The sequence below is a fragment of the Haliaeetus albicilla genome, chromosome 16 (genome assembly GCF_947461875.1).
Source record: "Haliaeetus albicilla chromosome 16, bHalAlb1.1, whole genome shotgun sequence".
NCBI classification, from domain to species: Eukaryota; Metazoa; Chordata; class Aves; order Accipitriformes; family Accipitridae; genus Haliaeetus; species Haliaeetus albicilla.
The window spans coordinates 12,604,142-12,627,040 of NC_091498.1; the positions used below are offsets into that span (position 1 = coordinate 12,604,142).

General features: G+C 47.0%; 1 protein-coding gene and 1 long non-coding RNA gene across 2 annotated transcripts in view; one reads left to right on the top strand and one right to left on the bottom strand.

The window, feature by feature from the left end:
• Positions 1–5,610, bottom strand: part of HRAS (HRas proto-oncogene, GTPase) — a 43,219-nt gene extending 37,609 nt beyond the window's left edge. The window contains exon 1 of the mRNA XM_069803509.1: positions 5,177–5,610. The gene's annotated coding sequence lies outside the window, so the exon portion shown is untranslated. The remainder of the gene's footprint in view (positions 1–5,176) is intronic.
• Positions 5,611–15,786: 10,176 nt separating this feature from the next.
• Positions 15,787–22,899, top strand: LOC138689454 (uncharacterized). The gene is made up of 2 exons (XR_011328284.1): positions 15,787–16,192; positions 22,602–22,899. It is a non-coding gene; the product is annotated as an uncharacterized lncRNA (long non-coding RNA).

A 22,899-nucleotide genomic window follows, 5' to 3' on the forward strand; every position in this document is an offset into this window, starting at 1 on the left:
GTTCTCTCAAGTATGCTAAACAAGCAGTAGATGTACAGGCATCTTCCCAGAGACATTGCAGCAATGTCTCTTTTTTTGTATTCGTCAAGTTAGTGCTCCCACACAAGCGCATCTAAACTCAGCTCCACCAGCTCTTGAATTTAACTTACATATGAGCAGTCTGAACTGTAACGGGTTTAGCTATGCAAAAGGAAAAAATCCACTTATAGCTTGGCCCACAGCACTGTATTATGCAAGAATCTGGGCTGCTGCTGCCTCTGTGTTATCAGTGTGCCCCTCACTCAGGGCAATCCTACCCTTTTAGTAGATAGGCTGGATATCTGCTGGGTTGGTATCACGCCTGAAGAAGAAGAGAGCCCAGTGAGAGAAGGCAACCAGCTCAGCCAAGACCAGAGAGGGGGTCAGGACTCCTGGGTCCATGGTACTGCACTTCAACCACAAAGTCACCTTTCAGCACAGAGATGAGCTGTTCCAAGAGCCCACGCTGCCATCAGATGGGCACCATGGGCAGGTCATGCATTAAGACAGCAAGCACAGAAAGACTATTCCCTCTGTAGGCATTCAGGCCATTTTGCGTCACACACAGCAAGCTGTAAAACCATATTCCAGCAGTAAGAAGTTGATAATGAAGTTTTGCTTTTACTGAACCGGTCATTAAACAGTGCTGGTCTCACTTTATAGAGACCAAGAAATAGGTGGCAATCCACAGAATAAAACGGATCATCTTGAAGCATTTTCCTCTGGATATCTATAATTATAAACCAAACATCATCAGCTTCCCTCTCTCCCTGCAGTAAATAATTAACTGCAAAAGAATATTCCTCTTGGCCCCATCCTCCCCAATCAATTTTGCTTCACAACGACATACTGCCTAGACTGCTCGCTGTGTCAGTGCACCCGAGTGTTATCCAAAACATTTCACAAGACATAGAGGAGCAGTGTAACTGTTAACTTCAGTACAGCAGAGACCTTTCCTTATGGGTACGAGAGCGCATTATCACGTAACTCCCAGTACTTAAAGCAGACAGCTATGACATACACGGCTTAGCTCATTCACTGCAGCAACACCACTGCAACCATCAGAGGAGGCGAATCACGCACTCTGAGCACTCCCATCACACTCCTCTGGACTGCCTGAGCTTTACTGCCAAGGCATAGCAAATTTCCTCCCCTAAAATACAAAATTTTCTATTCCTTTAATTGTTTTTGAGAATATCCCCCCCCCCATAGATTTCATCCAGAGGAAAAAAACAAGTCTTCTCCACAAGAAGACTTTCATTTTTAAGAGACTTCAATCTTTGAATGCTAGATCTAAGTTGAATACTGTGACTGCTCTGTCATGCACAATAACCTGTTTGCATCTTGCTACTTACCCTCATCAAGCTGACACTCATATCGACTCTGAAAGTAACAGGTAAGCCAGAAAACCTTCAGAGCACTCATTCCTTCTGCCCTACTGAAAGACACCTCCTGGATGTAACCCCAGAGGGGAGGAAGGATGATGCCAGGAGGAAAGCAGGACTGCCCGGTGGGGAGGCTGGGCTTGGTCAGGCAGCAGATGGAAGCAGGTTGCGTACAGATACACAACCAATGAACAACACAAGGTCTGCCATTTGATCCTAGCTGTTTTCTCAGGATACAAAGTCAAATTCACTTTTAAAAAAGGCATAAGAAGAGCGCAAGCAAAAACAAGAGCTGGGAAAAACCTCTAGAATTGCAGGAACACACTCCCTGAAACAGCCAGAAAACCCAGGGAGAGGCAGAGAAGCATTACCACCAAGCAAACATCTTCATATTCACACCCAGTTTGGGTTTAGTTTTATGTTTTTATGGGTTTAAACGCATACCAGGTTAGTTGAGCTGGCTACGAAGTGTTCAATAAAAATCTCCAGCAGGAAGGTGGAGAAAGAGAGGGAAATTGGCTAATTTAGACTCAAGAAGCATGGAAAGAGAGGTTGAAGAAAGAGGCAGAAGAAAGAATGGAAGGAAAACCATGACACAACAGAGATAAAGAATAATACAGGGAAAGGAAAAGTGAAATGAAACAGATACTGAGGACGGTTCAGGAAAAGACAAACCATGAAAAAGTGGAATGAAAACTGGAAGGGAAAGATAAGAGAAAGAGGAACATGCCATGGCTGAGCAGTTGAACAGCAGTTGGCAAATAGATCATTTGTTTAATCTCATGCGTATTTGTCAAATAATTTATTTGATTAATACTCTTCTGTGGTCTTCAACCAGCTATAGAGCTGATCAAATATAATTCCATAAATATATTATTAAATTAATACAGGTAAAATTCAAATACGTTCAACATTTTTATCTGCCGCTTAATAAGCTCTGGTTGTAAGTTTACACTTCAAAAATGTTAAAATAGAAAGCTGATAAAGAGTGCTCAGAGCACAATCATTTTGCTTTTCCTAGACCAACAAAAAGTATAACAGCATAACACAACCTGAAAGACAGGAGATGAGAGACATTTCTACCTCTTCCCTTCATCACCCTCCCACAAGGAATCCCTCTCCACAGGCGATATTTTTTGTCTTGGGTTTTATTTTGTTGAATATTTCCCCTATATTCAACTTTTTTACCCCAAGAAAACCTGGGGAGCTCCAAGGGCACCTTAGCAAGAAGGTAAATTTGGGGTGCACCAGCAGCAGAAGGGCGGCAGTGGGTGTCATCTCCAGCCTGGAAGCAAACGTTCACATTTGGGAGCTGAGCTTTGCTCTTCTCAAAGGGAAGGGAAGTCAGGTGAAAGATGGCCATGTGGACAAGGATGCCTCAGGACCTCTACTCTCGCACGGAAAAGCTTCCCAAGTACCAGCAGCCTTTTCCAAACCTCCCTAGGAGAGCTAGGGAAAAAAAAAAAAGGGTCAATTTTTCAGCCTTTTTTTTCCCTCTGGCCCAACACAATAACAAGGGAGTCCCCCGAGAGTCCTCAGACGACAGGGTGAAAGCCACTACAGCAGACCATCTCCGTGCACGTGGCAGCAGGTCTGCTGGGGAGCCCCGTGAAGCAGTGCTGGACTCAATGAGGAAACTGTGGCCATCGCTTTCTAGGCCCACATCAGAGAAACCTGAGGTTACTCCCACCGCTGCTCTACCTTCACCACTGACAGCAGCCAAGAACCAAACTCACCACAGGAGAGAACCACACCAAGGGTAACTCCTTGGGGCCATAAAAATGTCCCTCAGGTCATAAGTCCTGTTTAAATGTAACAGCGATATCCCAAACTGAAATAATTATTGCTAATTACAGGATCATTTTTATGTAAACATGGAGGGTATTACCATACATACTTCATCCCTTTTTAATTAAAGAAATAAGAGGCTCACCAAGACAAAAAAAAGACATGCTGACAGCTCCCACCCCAAAGCAGACTTTTATGCAGTGATAACACCCATCAGCCTCCAGACCCACCGAGGAGACTGATCAGGGAAATCAATCAGCATCGGCCTCCCCGGTGCTGAAATGAAGCAGTTGGCATGTTATTAATCACATCAGGAAAACGTTTGACGAGGAGAAGGGAAGGACCAGATACACAGAGGAGGGGACACACATGGATTCAAAGTCACGGCTGTGTTACAAACACTTGGGGAAAATCACGCAAATCACCAGCTGCAAAATCAAAATACTTTGGAGCTCTGCAAGGATAAACACATTAGCAATTCTGACCAGGAGAAACCAACATCCGCCATACAACCCTCCAGCAACTCTTTAGCTGAACCCGCACAAAGCCTCATGTGCTTTTATCCATTCGAAACCAGTTCCTGCTCCAACCTGCACAACCTACCCGTGCCAACCAGACTGGGGTATGTCATGACAGAACCTCACCAGGAGTTTGTACCCCTTCTGCATCTCCAAGACCTACCCAGGAGCAACTCCACACAGCGCAGGCTAAAGAGACATGACTTAGGTCACCGAAACAGTCAATGGCTTGACTTGGGTCAAGCCATTCCTGCTGCACCATCCTCCTGCTTCCAGCTGTCCTAAGCATTTCTCCAGCTGCTCCAGAGTTTGCCAGTCCTCTCCCATTTCTCATCGGCTCTTTTGTCTCCAGGCACGCTCCACTGCTCGAGGCAATTAAAACGCATCCCCAGCCAGGACCCATATGGGCCGAGCGAGCCACCAGATGCACCTGCTCCCACTCGAGGGGAAGGGGTTGCAGCCCCGGACCCTGTGACGCCCTTGCACGGCAGGCAGGGCGCAAGCAGCCTCCGCACGCCGCAGAGCCCCGGCGGCGAGCGTCCCTGGGAGGAAGGGAGGTGCCGCCAGCTCCGCAGAGCCGCACGCACGCAGGAACAGGGGGACCGCGCTCACTTGCTCGCAGATGCACGTACCTGTGCCTCTGCCACCTGCGCGCCCCCTCTGCACCTCGCCCCTGGCCTGCCGACGCCTGGCACTGCCGGGGAGCTGGTCTCTTCGGGGGGGGGGGTGCCGCTCTGACGAGAGGCGGCCGGAGCCCGGTGGGCACCTGCTTTGGCAAAGGGTAGGGGGTCCGGTGCTCCCACTTGGGAGCATCACAGGGGTGGCGTGGGGGATGCAAGGGGATGAGGGAAGGTGGGTGCTGGGGGCTGCAAACTGGGGGTGCGAGGAAGAGGAGGGAAAGGCGGCGGAGAGGGTTGCAGCTTGGGGACTTGGGGGGGAGTGGGAGGGCGGGGGGGGTGAAGGAAAGGGGGCTGCAGGGGAAAGGGGCAGGAGGAGCGCAAAGGGGGTGCAGGAGGAGGAGAGGGCAGGGGACGGAGGGCAAAGGGGGTGCAGAGGGGACGGAGGGCAAAGGGGGTGCAGAGGCTGTGGCTCTCAGTGGTACCCCACCACCCCTCCCCCCCTCGGCGGCCTGCCCGGGGCTGGGGTCGGCAGGCAGCGCCCAGGCAGCAGAGTCATGGCGCGGCCAGGCGAGCAGGTGGGTCCGCGCCACCGCCCCCAAACACCCCCGGGCCTCGCCGCCGCCGCCACCGCCCACCGGGTCGGGGGTCCCGTCCTCCCCACCGCCCCCCCCAGCACAGTGGGGGTGCAAACTTCCCAGGGGGGTGCAGCCGCCCCGCTAACAGGTGGCGGCGGCGCTGCCGGCCCGTCACCTCCAAGCCGGTGGGTGCTGCCCCGACCCCCCACCCCCACCCCCGACGGCGCGTCCCACTCCCCGCAGCCCCAGCCCCGTCCCCGGCGGTCACTCACCGGCTCGTCCACCCCGCCGGGCGGGATGCGCGTCCTGGAGAGCGGGGCGCGGAAGTTTAAAGCGGGATAATAATATTATCTGTTTTGTTTTTTTTTCTTCCAGCGGAGGAAAATCAAACAACACGAGGCGCCCCCCAAGCGGGCGAGTACCCCTCCTCCTCCTCCTCCTCCTCCTTCTTCTCCCCGCCGCCGCCGCCGCTCCGCTCCGCTCCTCCCCGCCCGGCCCGGCCCCGCCGGGGGCTTCAGCCGCGCCTCGGCCCGGCGGCGAGGTGAAGTTTCCACCGCGGTGGTGGAGGCGCCCCCGGTGTGCCGCGCCCGCCCCGCATTGGCACCGGGCGCCAGGGCGCTCTGCCGCCGCCGCCCGGACAATGTGCGTGCGGGGGGAGCGGAGCGGAGCGGAGCGGGAGCGCGCCCCGCCGGCGGCCGCGGCACACGCCCAGGCCCCGCGCCCCGCCCACCCGCCGCTCAACGGCCGCCCGCCGCCCCTGATAGGCGGCCCCCGCCGCTACCGCCCTCCGGGTGGGCCGCCGCGTCTGTCAATCAGGCGACACCGCCCGCCCGCCGCGGCCTGGCCGCGGGGCGGTCCCTGGAGCGGCGGCGGCGGCGGCTGCGAGGGGGGAGGGTGGCGGGTCGCCGCCTCGCCCCGGCGTGCGACCTCCCCCCCTCTCCCCCGCCCGCCGCCGCCGCCTCCGCGCCCTTTCCCCCGGGAGCCGCGGTGGTCTCGTCGTTCTCCCTCGGGGCCGTCTCTCTGCTTCCCGCCCCGCGACGGCCCCTCCTCAGGAGATCCCCGCACCCGCGGTGAGGGGAAGGCCTGGCGGCCGCGGCGCTGCAGGCGCCAACCGCCGCCCGCCCGCTCCCCTCAGCCCGCCCTTCCCCGCGGCTGCAGGGGTGCAATACCCGCGGGGCGGGCCGAGAGGCGCCGCGGCTTTCCCGCTAGCCCGCGGGCGGGGTGGGAGACCACCTCGACCCTCCGGTTGTCCCGGGGCCTGCGAGCCGCCGCGCGGCGGGAACAGGGCTGCTGCCGTCGGAAAGGCACGGCCCTGCAGGTAGCGCGGCAGGGAGAGCCCTCGCCCTGCCCCCGCCCTGCAGGCAAGGCCCCTGGGCTGAGCCGCCTCTCCCGGCTCCCCGCGGAGGCCCGGCGAGCAGCGCACTTTGGGGGAGGAAGACCAGAGACTGCTTGCCGAAACGTAGCGGTTGTTAGCAGCCAGGGCCCCTAGCTGATAACCCGTCGGCTAAACCCCGCTCACAGGGTGCTTTTATCTGGCCCCTGGAAATGCCTAGAAGAATAGACGACTCCAGATTATTCAGGAGCGATTTAGGCCACAAAAGACAGGACACCTGAATTGACTTCGTGTAAGAAAGCTGCGGTCCAGTTAGGCTTAGCAGCAGAGATACACGCTGCATGAACAGAATTGCTCCAATTACAGGCAAAGGTCCAAGTGTGGCGAGAGGCTCTGTCTGATCCTATTTGGGTCCCACAAGCAGCACCGCTAAATCGGAGCTAGTAAACCTTGATGGGCTCAAGCTTCGTTCCATGAATTCAGGTCTGTCAACGCAGCACTTCCCATGCCGTCACAGTATGCCTGTGTTACCAGATGTTTTCTACTATTGGGCACCGTGATTCCCCTATTACTTTGGAAAGTGGATAGTGGATTGCATAATCACCTTGTTACGCAGGAGCATGCAGAAGCGATCAAGCTTTGATGCAGAATATGATGCTGAATAAAGTATGCATTCCTGGTACTGGAAAAGCACTGTTCGCTCTGACATATGTTTCAAGCACACTGCCACAATTTATTATTTCCATTAGAAAAGTAATCTGAAAATGGATCTAGAAACCATTGTTCTAGATACTACGCTTGACACATAATAAAAAGAAAGCTCGTGCCCTGCAGAGCTTGTAGCCAGAGTAGATTAAACAAATTCTAAGGATACCCGTTGAGAGAGTCGTGCAGGTTTTTTCAGGTCTCAGGCATGTTGCACCAGCACAAACAAACCCGCCAGAGCACTTTCTAAAAGCCGGCACGCAAACAGACAGGTCCAAACAAAAAGGCTGAAGCTTTAACCTACCTTGAAACTCTTTGCTTGCTTCTAACAGGCCCTCCTGGTTCTGAACAACCTCTCAGTTCTCCGCAGAAGCAAGGACCACAGCTCGCAGAAACACGGCATCTCTCCTGACCAAGCCAACAGCAGGAGCAGCAGCACACACAAAGGTGATGGGTTTCTTCACAGGCAGGCACACGTACACACGGCACACTGCTTCTCTGTGCTACCTGTCTTGTCTTGTTTTAGCTGTTTCTGGTGAGCAGGCAGGGTACTGGAGCATGCAGAAATCTTGCTTTTTGAAGCACCTTGAAAGTGGGCTCATATTTTTCAGTACCTAGGTGGCCTAGAAGAACTTACCAGGGAGCAAGAACCAAATAGGTAGTGTAATAGACACAGCTATGGGTGAACCTCAGTTTCATGCTTCTCGGGCTTCTCAGTGACCTGCAGGAACCAAGAAACACCAGAAGATGGGACTGAAACTGCCTCTTTCTTGCTCATTCTTCAGTGCCAGGTCACATCAGGATATAAGATACCTGAGGACTACTTGTTTGCAGACTGCTGGAAGACAGAGGCATAATCACCTATTGATGAGTCATAACCACACAATCACATAGGGGTGATGACACAAACTTGCAAGGACACAGAGAGTGATATAGCTTAAAGATGTCTTCTCCCCCTTTCTGTTTTTGGGAAAAAAAAGCAAAATATTGGGACAAGATCCTCAGTTGTTTCAAAGCAGCATAGCTCCATTGCTTTTGGCAAAGCTGGGCAGATTTACACTTGCTGAGGTTATAGCCTGTTCTGTTTGTAAAAAGTCATTCTGCCTGGACAGATTCTTCCTTCCTTTCTCTAAACTTGATTTTAATTCTATGAAAATGTCTGGCCTGTCTGACACCTCTGCAAGACAGAACCCTCCTTTTTTAAACATGGGACGTGCAGTGCCACAGCAAGTACAGTGCAAATGCCACTTCAAGAAGGTAGTTCAGTCTACTAACTACTCTGCTAACTCATCCCGTGGTGTCTCCAGCTGGACTGACAACAAACTCCTCCAGCTACCCACGAGGCATCAGTGCAGCTCCTGTGTTCTATGGCAAACCTCAAGGCAGGCAAAGAGAAATGCGCAGCTCTCTAGAAATCCTGCAGTGCTACTAGCTCTTGCAAGCCTTGCATGATGGGAGAAGAAGGCTAGTCAAATACTGGGCCCACTGGCATGCGGAGCAATAAAAAAGAAATGGAGAGAATCTCCGAAGATCCTTACTGCCACAGTAATACTGCCAAAACAAAACCTGCAGTGGGGTTGAAAAGCTGTTCCATCATTCCCATGCCTTCAGTTTTTCCTGATTGTCTTCACCAAACTGTATGTAGCTTGCAGGTGGGAGGCCATAACTCATGGACATGCTTGTACTGTCATGACTTTTTGTAACAGCACTCTAAATTCAGTCTGGGAAGGTACGACACTGATTTTTGCAGGTGCTGTGACCCAAAAAATAACTCCTTGATATTGTCATTTCCTCTTTAACCTCTGCAAGAGGGGAGTCATAGACAAGGCGTGAGCTTAGCTCTCCACTGTGTGACATACAAACTTCTGCCAAGAGCTTAGTTAGCAACTGAACTTGCTCATCAGCTATAGATCAAGGCTATCCCTTACATTTTTGAAATGTTAATCTTTTTTAGAGTTATTTCTAGTAGAAACACCCAGGCAATGGCCAAGTTGAACTGTTCTTTCTTTCCCCCTAAAAAAAACCAAAAGAACATGAAAAGTTCTTCTTGTGATCATCAAAATCATCAGCAAAGTAAGTAACAGTAATTTTTTAGTTTCGCAAGGATACATACTTGAATACATCCAGACATAAATCACGTATTTTTTATATACTGAAGGGTGTATCAATTCTCAGCAGACACAGAGGGTAGAGTAGTGATGTCAGTTACTTTTGTTGTTCTGAGCCTCCTGTTGCTTTGCCATATCTACAAGTTCACCTGACTTACTTTTAATTATGCAGATTGCTTCCTGGTTCTTTCCACAGCTTTTGAGCTCTCCCTGCACTCAGCTAGTCCATTTTTCCAGATGCATGCTTTTTCTGTGTAACTGAAACTTTCTTGAAGTTTTTGGAAGGAAGATTATATCACTGTGCTCTCCTTAACATTGTCTCTGAGAGCGTACTAAGAAAAGCAGAGATCCCCATGAGTTTTGCTTCCCCACAGCACCATATTCTTCATGATTTTTAAATTTATTCCTCCTGCAGATACACCAGACTCGAGACACTGCAAGTACTTTTCCCATACTGGGATGTTTTTCTTGCTCATCTCTCCCTGAGCTTAGAAGATGAATAGTGTTATGGCAGAAAGCAAACCAATATGTAATCGACTTTTTAAATTTTGAGATTTCTAGAGAACGCAAATTGTTTCCTTTTAGTATCTGACAATGCAACACAAGTAACTTGCCATGGCAACCAGCTTATGAAATGGGAAAAAAATTATCATCACAAGGTGCTTTGTTGCTATAGCAAGAAGAGAAGCTGAGACCTTATCCTTTCTGTTCACTGGTGGGCCATGCATCATGTAGGTAGCAGAACCTGTCAGCAGAAGTTTATGTTAGATTCAGTGCAAGTCAGCTGCCTCGTGGGCCTATCTGATACTTGGATGAAAACTGAAGTGCAGTCAGAAGGAAAGAAGGAAGTGTTCAGAAGAATTGAAACAGGGCTGGATTCTCAGAAATACAAGGCCAAATCCATTTCCGCAGCAAGCTGGCGCAACTCTGCAGATGCCAGTAAAGGATGAACCAATTTCTTCTGAAATTAATTTGGCTTCCATTCTCTGACAGTCTCCATTCTTCCCCCCTCTCCTTTCTTTTTTTTTTTTTTTTTTTTTTAAGTGGAATAAATCTCTGTAGATCTGGGAGTATTTTGGAATTACCTGGGACAGAGAATGGAAAAGGCTCTCAGAGTCTGTCTTTAAACCCATTCTCTTTACAGGGATGTTTCTGGGAAGCCAGACTCATTACCATGCAGCTTACTTGTGTTAGTGAGAGAATTTAGAAACAGCAAAGCGAATTGGCTAAGGGCAGAGAGGGGAAATCCCCATAATTATCGCTGTGGGGGGGAATCAGAACTGAGCTTTGTTAGCTCAGAGGACAGTTTTGAAAACTGTTATATGTGCAAGTAGCCACAGAAGCCAGTGGGACTGCCCTGTGCTTAAGATAGGCTCATTTGTAAATCTGGAGTGGGTGTAGGGTACAGACAAAATGTTTGCTTTACTCCCAAGCTGGAAAGGGTGCCTTCTGCAGGATAGTCTTGAAAAGTGAAGAAAAACTGGAAATTTCTTATTCCTTAGACTATTGATATGAGCTACAACTAACACAGCTCCAACTGTGTGATGGAATGAAGTGTATGGTCCCCCTTTCTATTTTAAAAACACTCTCTCCCAGTTAAAGTTTAGGCTGTTGATATAGTAATATCAGGCTTGAGAAGCAGTGGCCAGCCTTCTGAGCTGCCTGGGGGCTTAGCAGAATTTACAGGTAAAATTATTGTGACTCATGGACAATCATCTTCTAGCTTCCTGGTGAGGCTGTAGAGAAAATAGTGCTAGATCACAAGCCCCAACAATAGCGTGACTTGGAAAGCAGCCTTTGAGAGAAGCTCTTAATGTATCAGATAAATCTATGTGGAGATGCAAGGCTAGAGTTTACACCCGACAATGAATTGTTATACCATGAGTGATTGGCTATAAAAAGACTATGGGGAAAATCTGAATCTTCTGCAGCGCAAAGAAACCATGAGATAAATGAAAGTCGTCTCAAAGAAAGGATGCTAAAACTATTCAACACTATAATTTAATACCGTCTCCTAGAGAGTGGGAAAAGTCTGTGGGCTAATCCTTACTGCAGATTGCACCAAGAGAGACATAGCTACAAGAGACATTACAACTGTGAAAATCTGCAAGCATGTACCATCATCCTAATGGCCTGGGACTTGCAGAGATACCTAAGACCTGCAAGCAGAAGTCCAACTGAGAGACCACACAGAGGAAAAAGGAGGACTGTCCAGTCCTGGTTTCAAAGTTTTTTTAAGACGGACACTGAACTGGTGAGATCTCCTGCAGTAATAAATTAAAAAAAAACCAAAATCCTGAATTAATTAATCAATGCTCAGTCAATCAACAAAACCTTCCTCTATATCATCTCCAAAACCATCACATTGCTTCAGATGGCCCAAACAGTGAGTGGACCCAACCAGTGAGTGGGACTGCTTTGTTTTTAATCCCTAAAATAATAGCATTAAGATTGGATTAAATTCTACTAAACAGAGTACTCAGGCCTCTTTGAACCAAGCCATTTGAAACATTGCAGAAGATTCTGGGTGGGCAGAGCAAAATCATCAGTCCTGGAGGGTTATCTGATCCAGGAAAGGATCTTGATCATCATGTATTTCTTTTTTGAAATAAGCAAGGAAACTAGGCAGCACCTTGCCAGGTGCCTGGCCCAAGCTCCACCAAAGCTAGAGAGAGGAAAGATTCTTGTTGACTGAAACAAATTCTGCTACCAGTTGGATTTGATCAATTATGAACTGAAAATAGACACTTGCAGAGACAAGAAAGATGCTCTGAAATCGCAGAAGGGAAAGGCTTTGTAATCAGAACTTGGAAGTGGAAGGAGGTCTGTGTTCCACAGTTTAAAAATACAGACAACTGCTGATTCCTTTTTTCTATTAAAAAAAACCAACAACCTTAAAAATACAGACAACTGCTGATTCCTTTTTTCTATTAAAAAAAACCAACAACCCAAAGACACACACAAAAAAGACATAATTCAAAGACCGGTCATGTCCACTGAGTCAGGCTCCTCGTAGAGACACCATAGGAATGAACAACAATCGTATCTCCCTATACATGATATGCCATATTTAGTAACGTGAAGCCCTCACCTGAGTAGATTGTGGGATGTTTGGACTTCAGATTTTGCTGACATGGGGGAGAGATGAGATATAAATTAGATCTCTGAGACTGTATTTAGAAGCAGTGTCACTTTCTACAACTGCCTGCTAGTTTCAGTCTGATCTGAAGCACACTGCCCTCTACAGAAAGCGTCCCATTTGTTCCTGTGGGTGTTTGCTTAAGTCCCCAACAAATGTTCTTTTTGGCTTTTTGTGCTTTTTCCTGGGAGTTATAGATGATCACGTGGTGAGTCTAGAGCCTGGGTTACTTAGAAATGACACTGATTCCGTCATGAAATGTCCCCACCTGACCAAGAGTGACCAGGGTTGGTAGGGTCCCATGTCTCCTTCCACTCTCTGCTGAGCCTCCCAGTGTACATCAGCAAGGGTCACGTAGGGTAGGAGGTCTGGTAATGCAGAAATCTGCAAGTTGGGAGCCACACTGATTTTCCTGGCAGTCGTTTGCTGGCATACATATAGGAGCTTTAGTTAGCTGTCAGCTTGAATTGAACGTCAATCATTTCCTTGGAGCCTGATCCTCAGATCACTCACTCTGAGAGAGGTTTTTGCCTTTGTCTTCATACAGCAGTAACTCAGTTCTTCGGAGTTGAAAGCCTTATTTTTTGTTAAAAAGCCCTCATGATATTTAGACCCTGTGTGATTTTAATTTTCAAACTATACAGAAAAGTTTGAACACTTTGCAGCTTGCATGCTGCCACTTTCTTTATGGGGCAGTTTGGATCACTTACCATGCTCTGGGGTCATCTGTGTCACTTTTGCTGGCAGGAGCCAGATTTCCAGGAGTGGAAACCAGATGAGTTGCCAAGGAATGTGTTGCACTCTCATTCCTGCATTCACTGATGTGCAACAGATTTATCTGTGTAGTTCGAGGCCTCTCTGTACCAGATGAATTTGTACTGCAATCTCAGACCATCCCACATGTTCTCCTGGAGAAGATACTAAGATTATTCTTATTCTTTTAAAAAGAATCTTCTTACTTTTTTGTTAGCTAATGCTGATTTTCAGCCCCTCAGCATCGACAACAATTGCTAACTACATCTGTTTCTCGCAGAAGTTTCAAAGCAGTGTTGCTCAGTGTGATTCAGGCATGCACACATGGTAGAACTAGATAGAATTAAAGACATTTGTGTTTATCCAGTTAAACTACTGGTTTCTTTTCCTTAGATTGCTTTTTAATGCACTGGCTGCACATTGCCTCTGTGCCTGCCACACAGCCCTCCTTCTCATCATCAAACTCAAGCTGCTGAGCCTTTTCTTTTCTTCTGTCAAGTCCTTCACTAAATTCTGGTTTTCCTTCTGTAAGGAGCTGCTCTGAACCTTGGTTCCCGCCTTTCCAGGTGAGTAGAGTTGATGCAAGGCCGTACTCACATAGTAGCTACCCTGTAGACTGGACAGGAGGATGAAATCCAGCCTTCCCACCATCTCTCTGCTCCTTAGTGCTCTTGGGTCTCCAATGTATGCTCTACTCCTGTACCCAAGCTTAGTAAAGCTTGCTTATCTGGTCCCTTTCCATTACGGACAGCTGTTTCTCTCTGTGGCAGCCTCTTCCTGATGCTCTTGTGGAGCATTTCCAGCTCCTTCTTCATCCCTTTCAGTGATTACCTAAAATCTGCACTGCTGCATTGGTGACAAGTCCAAGTCCATTGGTGACCTCAGCCTTCATGTTATTCATAGCAAAGTTAGACTCTCCTGCAGTGCAGCCGCTTGCCATCAGAGCTAGAGATCCTGAGTTATACAGCTCCCTGTGAGCTTATGGTGGTAGCGATATTCCCACATCAGGTGAGATTCAGACTAGATACTGGAAGATCTCCTTAACATTTAGGCTACGCTCTTATGTCACTATCCTATCTAGGCTGTCCTGAGAGACCCCTAGTAATGGTAAGGGCATAGTCCTCCCATGCAAATGCCTTCAAGAGCAGCACAGGGCTAGAAATCATTCCTTCAGTCAGAGACGTGGCATAGTTGATCTCTCCAGGTTACTTCTACACCTATTTCACAGAGATTCTCTTTTTGCTGGCAGTTTCCCCCTTCCTTATTAAAGATCTTTCCCACACTGAAGACATAAAGTGGACCACCAGCATAATTTTTTGTCTGCAGTTCAGTTATTCCCTTTCTTCTGTTGCTTCTCCATCAGGGAAGGTGAAAGGCAGAAGAGGACCTGCAGTCACTTGTGTCTTGCAGGACTGGTGCAGAGCCATTGCATGTTTCTAGGTAACTTTTCAGGCAGGTATTCGTGAGCTCAGCAGTGATGTAAGAGTGTGTGTGTGCAAGTCAGTCAGATACTGTCTGATGGCTTTCAGGGGGCAAATGCTAAACATTTCTGAAGTCAGACCTCCTGCAGGATTCCTAAGAGGAGATGCCCAAATCAACATGTTGCAAATTTCTTCTCTGGCCTCAGATTCTTGACTTTGCCTTTTCCACTTCCAGTCAGCGGACTTCATTTAGGGAAGTACTGAGGCTAACGTACCAAAATGCTGATCAGAAATGTTACGTGGATCCAAGTGATTGATGGAATTTCAGCCATTGACTATGAAAACATGAGTAAGCTCATGTTAATCTACAGATGTTGTATTAACACTGAGTGATTTCCCAGTCCTCATTAGCAGTACGCTTTGATAAGGGTAGAAGGTGTTAGCTATAGTTTCCTTTCAGTAAGCTGTTTAATCATCGGAGCTTACTGGCAGTGGGATTTGGGAGACTTACACAATCACAAAGTGAATTAAGAGTAATACAATACCCTCCCTCTAGCTTCTCTGGGTTAGCGCACAGGGGAGGGAATAGGTTCAGAGCTGCTCTGTTCCCCCATTTAAGCAGCACTGGTGTGCTCTGGTGAAGACTAAGCAGGAAGCTGCTGCCTCTTTAGTCAAGATCTTCCTCATTTTCGGGAGCACACTTATACCAGCTCTCCTGCAGTGATCAGCACATGCCAGTGAACTTTTTACAGCATGTTCAGCAGCACGTTCTTGCTGGCTTACTGAGGTCTGATCCAAAGCTTACTGCAGATACGGGGAAGATTCACAGACTCCTTCAGTGGCCTTTGGACTGCTCCGTTGAGGCAAAAATACAATGGCAATAGATAATGGGTGAGAGGACTCTATATTACCACTACATTTCACTCTGAAGAGATGGCAAAAGAGATTCTGCAGCCCAACCCTGTGCATCCCAGAGCATTGAAATCAACGTGAATCCTACTTAATAAGTAATTAAAAAACTTTCTGGTTTGTGAATCATCTGCATCCAAGCCTTTCTGAGGATCTTGGGTAATGAGATGAGAACAGTGCAGCTTCTGTGGTCATCTCTACCTGCTCACAGGGCTGCCATCCTGCTCTGGCCCTAATTTCCAGCTGCTCTTTTAACATGCTCTCTGCCACTGAGCAGTTCTCATCTAGAGATCTCAGACATGAAGTAATCCTCCTAGCTTTTCTAGAAAAAAGCCAGCTACCATTAAACCTGTTCTACAGGTGGGTAGGCTGAGCTCCAGTCTGCCTGAGATCACAAAGCATTATTTAGGGCCAAACTGCCTGGGCTGACATGTTCCCGCAGTGGGGATGACCACCTAGGAGGAATATTAAGCTCCTTCATTAGAGGAAAAGAGTGCCCAGGCAGAGGGGAGGGCTGGCCACACAGGCTCTGTTTACATACATGCTTTGCATATGACTACGAAGCAAATAAACCTCGCTGGCCGCGTGGCTTGAATCCAGGTGTCCCTCGGATGAGGATGCAAGAGCAGGGTAAACCGAAATGCTGTTGCTCGGCCCTTTGTGCTGAGCCGTCCAGCAGGTGGGAATGTAAAACCCCGCCTGATTGCTTATGCGTGAGTCACCTCCTTTAGCATTTGTTATTGCCTAGCGTTTAGCATGCTGCCTGCTGGATAATAAATGACTTCATTCGCTGCGGCAGTGAGGACACTATTAAAAATTAACCCTGGCAAATGGTCCTGCATATTTTTTTCAGTCAGAGTCAGACAAGGGGGAAGAGGAGAGGAGTGCTGTTGAAATCTGATTTGCAGAAAAGGCAAGTGGTGAGTTTTTATTAATGGGGATGGTTCAGGCTTCAGTTTAATCACTGCAGTCGTTGGCAATCGATGATCAAAATTCAGAGGGCTTAAGGCACTTGGTAAAGTTAAAAGAGGTGCAAATAGAGAAGACTCAATAGGCATATTGCAGGAGAGGTCAAAGAATGGGATAAATGAAGATTACTATGCTGACATGTAATTTATGACCTCTTTGGAGAAATAAATGAATTTACCACATGGATGTTATTACCACATATAAGGAATGTGGTCTGTAGATTAAAAACTCTTCAGTTTTGGTTCATGTATTGCACCCTTTTCTCACAGTATCACCCTTAGAACCACACCCTATCTATAGCAGCATGCAGAGTATATTTACAGAAATGAAGGGTTTGCATTAAAAATGTGAGGAAATAGATCAGCTGACAGACAGATTCCCCCATTTTCTTGGCTTCTCTTGCCACCAGCACCAACACAATATCCATCAAATTGTCTCGAGTCAAACCCTCACAGGCTGCATTTGAAGCTCGGGCAAGGAGCCAGGCAGGCTTAGAGAGCAGAGACCTTTCTGTCTGCACGCACTTCCCGCTGTCTGTATGCTGCAGTCTGGAGCAGCGGAGCTCAGCTTTAGGCTCAACAAAAAATACCTCCTTACTCCCTTGCATTGCTCCAAGAAAGGGATTTGCTCTGAAGCCTGCTGACATTCATATTAACGATCCCATTGTTGACACAAAAATTGCACCTTGTTCTGAGATGTCATTCAGCTGGCTTTATTACAGCAGCGAGCAGCACACCCCACCCCAAGCCCACAGTTCCTCAGGGCTTTCCCAGACCCTTGAGCCGCTCCATACATAGATGGGTTGATACCCGTCGATAGTCTAGATGGTAACATAAGCTGTAATGCCAAGTGCACTGACTATGCAAGCAGATCTACCCTCTGACTGACATGCTTTTTTCCAGAAGCATATCGTAGCTGTTGATTTCACAAGCTGTACTGTGATATGATGGCACCTATCAAAGGGTCAAGCTGAGGTCTGCATGTTTGTACAGAGTCACCTGCCTGTCTCCATGTGGCAGAGGTATTTTAAAATGTCAGACTTAGGCAGATATTATGCTGCAGCAGGAAAGATATAAAGTTCCTGCATAAACAGCATTATGAATTTGCTGGATGAAAGGCACTCAGATTGTGCTATGTCCAAGTTGGAGATGTTTCCTACTCTAAGGTTTTTCCTTACCTGTGGCATTTCAGGGACTATGGTGGAAATATTCCTCAGATTAATTTCTGCTTTTTATTTATTTTCTTTCCTTTATCTCTCCATCCAGACAGAACTTTGTCATTAGCCCTAGTCCTTGGCTATCTGGATCAGCTATGCAAGCCCCCAGATGCCAAATTCCTTCTGCTCCCTGGTCCTGCCCATTGTATTGATAGGGAATGCACCTCCAGAACAAGCAGCCCTGGTTCCCATGTATCTGGGACTTGACCATGCACCACGCCGCACAGTAGGAAGGCTTCCAGACTTATCATCAGGGTACAGTGGTCCCAGGGACCTCTTTCTCAGCGGCTAAGATGTTTGCCTAACATCTTGGTTAAAAAACGGGTATATCGGGAAGTTGTGCTTGCAAGTACTAGGATACTCCCTGAACATATCTCCCAGATAGCTGCTGTATAAATGATGAGAAGCAATTCAAGCATGTGATCTCAAACAAGAAGGTATGTGGTGTGGTACGGGATCTGCCCTTGCTGGGATGTTGACTCTGTGACAAACACTATGTTTTAAGATCCTGTACTCATTGCATGCAGCAGGCGACAGTTTCACTGAACTCTTGCTGCAGCCAAGCATGCTGCTGGAATAAGGATTTTATTTTAATGATCACTGACCAGGAGTTACCACAACGGTTGTCAGTCAACACAACAACATTTTATAATTATGGTCTTTTTGGAGGTGGTAGTTTTGGAAAGCCCAATAGCTTAAAGTTAGTTTGGCACTTCTTTGTAGGCTAGATGGTGGATATGATCTGAAATTACTTCCTTTAACTTCAATAGGTTTGGGATCACCATAGTTTGGTTATTTATTTATTTATTTATTTATTCCCCCCAGTCTTTATACTTCACTCACCAGGTTGCCGAGGGCTGGATGTGTTGTAAGGCAAGTATCTCAAAGCACAAAGAAGTGTCCTATGTGAACAGCTGTAGACATACGTCCAGCTGCTCAATTCTCTAGAAAAGAAAGTGAACTGCACCTGGAAAAATCTGCCTTCTACAACCTAGGAGCTAGAGTGTATTCAAACACTGAATACATAGTTGAGTGCTACACACTTGGGTTTCCACTGACTTTTAAGGAGAATGAGAAGGAAATGTATTTTTAACACTAGTTTAACTTGTACCCTGATCTGCTACTGCAGGGAGTAATCAACTGATAACTTAGAAATTAGCCAGCTGCCATTGTTTGGTACATAAGATTACTGCAAATGGTCTGTTAATGAATGTCCCTGTGTTAGCACATCCACAGCGTGGCATAGGGAGTGACTGGTGTAGGGCAGGACAGGGGGGATTTCTGTGCACTCCAAGGAAGACAGGTTCTGGCAGTGGTGATGTGGTGGGAGTTGTTGGGGGGACACACATTTCACCACACTGCTTGGTAGTATTTCAGACATATCTGTCTATGTTGGCCTCCACTACAAAATAGCAAGAGCCAAACAGTGCACTGAGTTGTGTTAGTGTAATGCTAATGCAATGCATGAACTTCTGCTCATCTCATTATGGCAATACTTTTGAATGAATCAGTTCTCCACATCCAATCATATTAGAAAAGGCCAGGTGCAAATCCAGCACTGGTTTTGCTCCCTTTATGTTTTCCAAAAGTTCGGATCCAAATTGAAAGAGAGATCATCAAAAGTCCACCTCCATTGCTAACAATGGTGGGCAAGTCTGGAAATGCAAGGTCTTTGCTCAGACTGTAGGAAGTGAATGCAGATGAGTCACAGTATTACAGGAACATCATGACTCCTACAGATAACAGTAGTTTGTGGTCATGAGAGGATTCCCATTCTGTATTTCTGTCTTCTGCTGAAGGGATTTGCTCAGCCAAATGCTCACCACTCAGCTCAGGCATTAGGAGTTTCTATTAAACCACTATAAGGGTTTACCCCAGGGTCTCTTCTAAGGTGTTTCAAGAAAAGAGGATACTGGGATGGAGTGCTTAGCCAGAAGTGCAAGTATGCAGTGATAAAGTGCAGGTTTTTGTGGGCAAAGAGCTGGCCTACAAGGACAGCTGGACTCCCTTGTAGCAGGCAACAGGCCATGTTCACCGCCATGCACTGTCACTGGCCAGTGGGGCTGCTGACAGATCTTGCCTTGAGAACAAACTGTCAAGCAAGGCATTTGAGGTAAGTGTGAGATTTGTGTGGACTGGGATCACTCTGAAACACTGCCTGAGCATCTGTCTTGGTCTCACCCAGCATGCTGAGTTGGGTAACAGAGCTGAATTTTACTGAAACTTGTAGACAGTGCATAGTAAGTACAGAAGCATACCGATAATCCATCTTCTCTCATCACTAATCTAATTTAGCTGCTGGAATAACAAAGTACATAGTCCTTTTTCTAAGCATGCATTATGCAAAATCAGAGCCAGGGCTGTAAGGAGAGCATTTGGAAATCAGGTCTCTCCTACCATTTTGAGGACAGGGAAACATCCTTCCCTCTCTGTGAGGATAAGATTCCTTCTAGTAGTCTAGAGGAAGTTACACATGACAATGACCCAAATATAGAAGAATCCCAAGGCTTTCCAAAGAGGCTATCCATGGAAAAGGCAACCTGAGCCCCTTAAATTCTAGGGAAAATCCTAGTACAGGACGGTGGTGAGTTGCATCACTTTTAATTCCTGTGTGGTATTTGCTGGACCCAAATCCAAGGCTGTGTGCAGCAGAAGCAGATGTGTAGGATCAAGGGTTCCTTTGAGAGAGCAGATCGGACCATTTTTGCCTTTGCTCAGCTCATTCACTGATGCTGAGCTGGAAGCAAGCACAAATCACCTGGTAGACCATGGAGCTGAAACACCCCTGGGAGCACCAGGAATGGGCAAGGCACTTGAGGCACTTTGGCTCTTAGCATATTAGGACAGAGAACCATGTCTTCTAGGCTATAGATGCTGGCCCTAGGATTACACAGGTGTGTATGGGGATGCACAGGGTGTGCAATGTTTGTTCCAGTCTACAGAATTGCCTGACCCCTTATCTACCTGCTGACCTCCTCCCTCCACTACTACAGACTGTGCCCCAGCCAGTCTGCAGTAGTGGGGCAGTTATTTCCTCTCCTGCAGGACGGGGATTTGTGAAGGACTTTTGCCAGAGCTGTTGTCTATAGAGTGGCTCGCAGCAGTGCTGTTGCTGTGATGGCTGAAAGCCTTGGTGTACATGAGTTGCATTCAGAGTAAGCTTTGAACTGTGCAAAGTGCATGCAAACTAGTGGTGTAATGGCATGCAAACTGGTGCTTTGCCCTGATTAATGTTTTTAAAAGCCCCAATTTCTCCACTGCTTCACACCATATGTTGTCACTTACACTGATGGGAAATGAATATAAATCAACACCTTTCTGATTTGGTAACATTTTGTGGTGGCTTTGCATTCGCACAAAAAGTAAGTACACATTGCAAAGCTGCTGGTTCCCCTGCCTGAAGACAGCTAGATGAATTTCACAGCTAACATCTGCTTGGCAAAACGGACTTAAAAGCGCAGTGAGGCCACAGGTTTCTTTACACTGCAAAGAACAAGTGATGCTCCTGAAACACTACGGTGAAACAGTCATTGGCCTTAACTCCTTTCCAACATCAATTCATTCTTCTCTTAGTTCAATGTTGAAAACAAAGTTGTAACTCAATCATTGACTGTGGAGTTCATCCCAGAAGAAATGCAAGGACCACCAACAACGTGGACCAGGTGTGAATTATAAATAGCATCAGCAAGAAGTCTTCTGTGTCCTGGGGGCATTAATCCCACAGCCAGCGCTATCCCTTTTATGTTTTTCTTTTAAGCCTGCCATTTTTAAGCCCTCTCAGCAAGACCTTCTCTTGCTGAGGATTTCTACCACACCAAGCACTGTGATCCCCTAAACTGAATGAAACCCCTATAGCAGTACTACAGTTTTAACAACACTGGGGTTTGTACTTACCAGTTCTTCAGTAAAAATGACCATCTGGCAGCTGTAGGGCAGCTTGAGATTACTCCCATGTGGGACAGGGTGCCATACCCTGGAAGAGCAGATGTGTGCAGATAGCATCCTCGAGCTTTCCAAAACCAGGAAATAGTTCGACCCAAAAGAAACTGACAAACATAGATGGCCTTGAAGAAAGACACAAAACAATAATCTTTATTTTATACAGAGGCATTTTAAGTTACCATTGATTCACCTCGAGTCCAGAATGATATAAATGAGGGAGTGCAAGCATGCTTTTCTGGCTCTCAATATTTTTTCAGATAGGAAAGCTTTTGTTTCCTTTTTCCTGTAAAAATGGGAAGGGAGAGAAATCTAACATTTATTTATTTATTCATTCATTTATTTACAAATCTTCATTAAAATTAAGGCAGAATTAGGAAACAAGCCCTTCTGGAATTAGGAAATCCTGGCTTGGTTGTTCAAATATTAATACAGTGCCCTGTCTTACCTTTGCCGCCTCATGTCTTTCATCCCGATCAATCATCTTGACTGCACTGTAATGCAACTGCTTCTGGGTAGAATCACTTTGTCATGAACCAAAACCTGCCTTTCTAAAGCAATAGTACAAAGGACGGAAAGGGCCCTGTGGTGTGGCATCTGCACTGGGTATTGCTTGAAACTATTGAAGACTGTCTTAAGACTGAAAATTGAAGACAGTCTTAAGCTTACCTTTTCTCTAAGAGACCCTTCACCATGAGAAGGGGTTATTTGCTGTTTTTATTGCCTTCTAGTACCCCAAAAACATACCCTGAAGCTCTACCAATCCAAAGACGGGGTTCATTTTCCTTGAGTGAGCATGCAGCAGTGAGAGGAGACAGGTTCTGTCACTCAGGACCTAGCTCAGGACCTCTGGAGTCACATTCAGACGCCACACAGTTTCTGTATGACTTCGGTGACATCAGTAGTTTAGTTTACTTGTTCACAGAAGCAAGGACAAAGAAAAACTATGATTGTCCATCTTTCAGTGTGAGTTAAAATACTCTATAAAAACTGTTGCAAAAGTTTTTTTAGATCTAGTTCAGCTTGAAAAGATACAGCTTTGTACAAAATGCCATATGTTGCCTGAAGAAGCTTTCCTTTCAGACTGCAGTTTATGAATTCACACAAGCCTGTGAAGAGGAGCAAAAACAAATGCCCAGATTCAGTGAGTCAGAGAGAATGTTTTCTTAACTGAATCCTCTCATTGTACTTTCTTTTCATGCCAGGTGCAGTGACAGCAAAATAAATCCAATTCACAGACTCCTGTTATCCTCGGGATCTTTGGATCAGTTCTTACTCCGTCCCAGTCTCATTCATCACTTCTGAGGATGAAGTCCTAAATACCTGCCATGGTCGAAACTGTTCCTACATCATCTTCTGAATGCGGTGACTTCAAGCACATGAAATCATGGGGTTAATACCATAGTCAAGGCTTCAACCAAAGCTCTTTCTGCAGACCTGAGCTGATTTTTTTGAAAATGCCATGGTAGTTGCTAGTGCTTAACCAACAGAAGAATTACCAAA